The following is a 5,084-nucleotide window of genomic DNA, read 5'->3' on the forward strand; positions in this document are numbered from 1 at the left end:
CTCTCCTCTCCTCTCCTCTCCTCTCCTCTCCTCTCCTCTCCTCTCCTCTCCTCTCCTCTCCTCTCCTCTCCTCTCCTCTCCTCTCCTCTCCTCTCCTCTCCACTGCAAAGTACTTGCAGCCCAGGCACAACCCAAGCCAGGCTGATTTTCTGTGTATTCAGTAACTCTGAGAGGGTTCTCTCTTCCATTAATTCATTCAGCCTTCTCTCAGGCTGCACAACTGATCAATGTTTTCTGCCCAGGCAGCCAAGCCAAGGAAAGAGAATCAATGTTCACTTTGGTCATGGCCTCTCCAGTCCTCAGCCATTCCCTTATGTGTCCTTGTGTTAACAACCCCATGTGAGGGGTAGGAATGGGATCAGCAGCTGCCCGCAGGGCCCTGTGGCACAAAAATTTCCAAATAATGTTTTTTCTCTGTCTCTTAGGGACACATAATGCAGCTGATACTCCTGCCCTTTTATTACACCTTTTTCTGTGCATACAGTTCATCTGGCAAATATATATCAAAGTAAATGTGAGAAAAAAGATTAAAATTAAAATCTTACAAATGAGCTCAAAAAAACAAATTACTGTGAAAACTGGTTTGCTGAAGTTTTGTTCCATGTACATAGTGTATGTTAGTATTTAGTAATATGCAGAAATTATGGATGTGACTTAAGCCTTCTAAGACTTTATGTTAGTTTTTCCCTCTGCAAAATAAAATTCTCCTTGGAGGAAGCATAGCATGAAACAACTAAGAATTGTGATGACAAGATGGTCAGTATTATTGACATTTTTCCTTCCATATTTTAATTTGACAGAATTAGGTGTACACCTTTCCTAAAAGAATGAACCCAAATTGAATTCAGTTGAGCTACTGAGTTAAAGAATGAATTATTTTCTTAATTTCCCTTAGGAAAAAAAGGTCTCTGCATTACTCGTACATGCCATCAAATTAAAATGGTGTGAAGTAGTACAAGTTACTCAGCAATGAAATGTTGTGGAGTAAATGGGAGGCAAATGTTAAGAATCCTCCTCTGAGCAGCCAAGAAGAAAATTCCTTTGTGATGTATGTAGGTGACATAATCTTGGCATAACCTTTCCGTAGGTGTGCGTCTTCTTTGAATCTTCCCTAGGAGAAATCTGCACATCATTCATCAAAATGGCTGTAGATCTATGTCTTTGTTTTCTTAGAAATATGAATCTTTGTCTGTTCATTGATTTTCAGTCTAGAATTAAAGTTTACAATCATGTTGTACATCAGTCCTTGTAGGCCTGTCACAGACTTTCAAGCTTTCTTTAAGTTCCTGTTTCTAGCTGAATTGAAGCGCATCTTCTGCAATTAAAAAAGAAAAAAAAAATCAAGCATTGATTTAGACACATCAGGTGTTAGAAAACTGTCAGACAGAATCCGATTCCTGGTCTGAGCTGTCTCGTGATTTTCCTCATGTGGTTCATTGGTCTCTGGGCATCTGTGAACTCCCTCTAATGCAATCATGAAATGTGATTGAGGAAATGAAGTTCTTGGTCTCTACATAGCAATTGACCTGTGTAAAATATCCTTGAAAACCTATATTTCCACTGAAAGAAGCTGGAGAATCGATAAATCTTGAAAATTATTTAGCTAGTATCTAGAAGTGCCAGGACTAGACCCTTCAGAGAATGATGCAAGCAGTTTCACATCCTGCAGTTATAAAGTAATGTGTCAGAAAGGGCTATTGTTCCTATCCCAACCTTTCATGAAGCTTGTTTATGTCTTAAAGAACAAGTTTATTTCACTTTATTTTTTGAGACAACTTTTATTTCATGCTGTAAATCAGGGTGGCTTATTGGAAAACACTAGATTAGCAGTCAGTTTTCTGAACCCCAGCACAGTATCTGATATCCTTTTCTTCATCATTATCCTTCAAAAAACTACTAGTTCCAGCCCATAGTCATGTGTAAGCTGGAAACGTCACATAAATATGTTGTATCATAGGTACAACAAAGTTACCGTACGCAAAGTCAGTATTTGCCCAATTTTCTTGCTGATATCTCAGCCTTACCTGATGAGTCAAAGATGGGATGTGTCATGCTGGAAGCTGCCTCCACAGGCACTGGGGAGAAGACGCAGAGCTGGGACACAGTTTCAGATCCATTTTGGTGGAATTGCAATCAGACATCTGTGTGAAGACCTCAACTACTTCCTTTCTCCTCCTTTGTCTGAGGTCCAGTCACTTTTGGTTTTGATCTTTGTACTGTCATGGTTTCACTGCTGGGTGTGGGACACCTCATCCTCCTCATGTCCTTAGTCCTGATGACATTATTAGGCATGCTGGTGAGGACCAGGCCCAGCCTTTGGGAGGGGAACAAAAATTAGAAGTAAAATAGATTTTTATGTTGGAAGCATTTTTCCCATGTTGAAGAGTCACAACACTTCCAAAACGAGAAAGCATATTTTCAGTGATTAGCTGCAGTTAATCCTAAGAATGCTTTAGGCTTTGTAATAAGTCAAACACAATATCCCCTCCTCCATGGAGAAGTGAGACGTGGGGTTTCAGAGTGGAAGAACAAAAGGATTACAAATGAGGTATTTGCAATAATTCCTCCATAGCGGCTCTACACTCTACATGATATTTCCCCTGAAAACAGAAATCTGCCTTGAATAAAAGGAAGAAAATGACATTAGGAGAAAGGACTCATATCTACAAACTGCACGTAAATCAGAAGTTCATTAGGGGAGTATGCAGAGAAGCTTTTGGAATGTAATTTTGCTACCAACTAGTTTTCACAAGAGTGAAGTAAGGCTTTCAGAAGCATCATTGCTCTAAGTAATTCAAATTACCTACTCTACTGATACTATCTCTTCCCACAGAGATTACAAAGCACTTAAAATTTTACCCGCTTTGTTACAGAAATCCCCAAGGAGGATTTCAATCCATTTGCAAGCACTGCTGTGACAAGAAAAGATATCTGAAGTTTTCAAAATGACCACCAGCATATCTAGAGTTAAAAGCTAAGAAACAATAATTCCTGGTGCTTTGTCCCCTTTTTTTCTAGCACTGAAATAGAAAAGACTCTATGTTTCCAAGCATGAGTGTACTCCTATTACTCAGAAAATTACTTCAATTTTAAATCAAAAAGGTGTGGGCTTATAGATGAGATTGCTGACGCTGTTTGAGGTGTCAGGTGATCTCTTCTGCGCTGGTGGCCATAGATGGCTCAGCTGTCATTCAGAGGCATTCACACTCTCCTAGGACATCTATTTTGTAGCAGTCCAAAGCCTTGCTTTTATTTAGGCTGATCTCCCTCTGGCACCCACAGGGGTGTGTTTTAGCATGGGTCATCAGGGAAGGTATCGCTTGGTTTCTGTCCCTCCCCATAGCAAGCAAGACCCATAGTTTGCAGTGTGGAAACGCACTCTGCACAGACACAGAAGTGCTGGGACATCCTATACCTCTCACAGCCCAGAGGGGAATTTAGGAGTGTGGCTGTGTTTTTTTCTGGATTGCCATGCAGCTGCACCAGACTCGGCCTCTTACAGAGTTTTCCAGCAAGGCCACTCCTCAGGGGGGCTGAAAGGGTGTGGGACTGGGGCAGGTGAGACCTGGCCCAGCTTCAGTCAAAACCATTTCTGGCAAGGGTTTTGTACTGTCATACAAGTGGTTCACTATGTTCTGCTTTGTGTGCTGAAGTTTGAGCAACTCCAAACTAAAAAAAAAATTAAAATGGAAGATGCTGAGGAGGAAGACTGTATGGAATAAAAAGGTCCAAAGAATGAAACATCCCATAAGTACTACTGCCTACTGCGCTTTGAAACCCACAGGTCAAAATCCAGGGTTCTGTGAAACAGGAGAGCTTTGCCTTCAGCTTTGATGTACCTAGGCTTCCAGGTAAGCTCACTACTTTGCTGTCTTTATAGGTTCTGCAGCTTGACATGCTTGCAAATTTCCTGCAGGTCACAGCAGCTGCACGAGGAACACATGCCATCCAGAACAGGGCAGGAGAGAGGGGGCAGCAGTGAAGTTGCCAGAAAATGATCTAGTGGAAGGTGTCCCACCCATGGAACCAGATGACGTCCCTCAGTGTTGGAATCGGATAATCTTTAAGGTCCCTCCCAACCCAAACCATTCTACCATTATATAAAAAGACACTGTTGTGTTAGAGTGGACAAATGTCTGTATCATTGTGTCTGGTTACTTCCTGTCCTAGCTGCACCTTGCTGCCTGTGTGAATACACAGCTATATCAAAACACACTGTGCAACTGACCAGCAGCCAACCAGCAGAAAAGGTGACATCATCAGGGTCTTCTGGTGACTGACAGTCATCTGAGAGAGCAACTTTCTCACCAGCTTTTCTGGGGCTGGCACACTGTGGGGTGTCTCAACACAAAACATGGCCTTCAGAAAGATCTGGAGCTTCTGAAAATGGCTGTGTTGTACCAATAACTGAAGGAATCACAGAGCTAGAGGGGCAAACACACAAATATCTTAAGATACAGCATCCATAAAAAAAAAAAAAAGAAAGAAAAAAGAAAGCAAAACAATTTTAGTGTTCTTTCAGCATTTCCTCTTGCATTTACTCCAGCACGCTATATTTGGTATGGCTGTTTCTGTAGGAGAGCTACTCTCTGACAAGTCCTCATGTAGAAGCAGCAAATCTCCAGGGAGTTTAAGGCAGCTTTCATTTAGACCCACGCTTTGTTATGATACCAAGTTTAGCCTCAGTCATGCTGCTTACCGAAATCCTGTGGCTGCTCACAAACCAAGGGTCCACATTTCTTGGGTTTCACTGATTTCACAGCATCACTGCCCAAGCAAAACTCTGCTCCTGTTAACCCAAATCTTTGACGGTAGCTCAGATGTCTGGGGATGGAGAGAGGGGGTGGCAAAGACAGCATGCAATGTACACTGATGGGGACAGGAACATTGTGTAGTTGTCAGCACAAAGAAAAGGAGGCTGCTCATCTTCCAGCAGCAATATTTGGGACAGAAGGCTGGAAGATCAATTTAACTCCTTTGATGTGTCATATCTTGCTAGTAAAGGTTTAAATGCTATTTCTGTCTGCCACATTGATTTTCATTAACGTGGATCCTCTTCCTGAGGTAAAGAATTTCTCTCAGAG

The 5,084-nt window shown here is 41.8% G+C and overlaps 1 long non-coding RNA gene across 1 annotated transcript; it reads right to left on the minus strand.

The window, feature by feature from the left end:
* Positions 1-421: 421 nt before the first annotated feature.
* On the minus strand, positions 422-4,449 carry LOC136290957 (uncharacterized). The gene is made up of 3 exons (XR_010721400.1): positions 4,229-4,449; positions 2,025-2,314; positions 422-1,315 (listed from the first exon to the last, which is right to left on the minus strand). It is a non-coding gene; the product is annotated as an uncharacterized lncRNA (long non-coding RNA).
* Positions 4,450-5,084: the final 635 nt, after the last annotated feature.

This window comes from Chamaea fasciata, unplaced genomic scaffold (genome assembly GCF_029207755.1).
Source record: "Chamaea fasciata isolate MVZ Bird 193981 ecotype frontalis unplaced genomic scaffold, bChaFas1.0.hap1 SCAF_1, whole genome shotgun sequence".
Classification (NCBI taxonomy): Eukaryota; Metazoa; Chordata; class Aves; order Passeriformes; family Sylviidae; genus Chamaea; species Chamaea fasciata.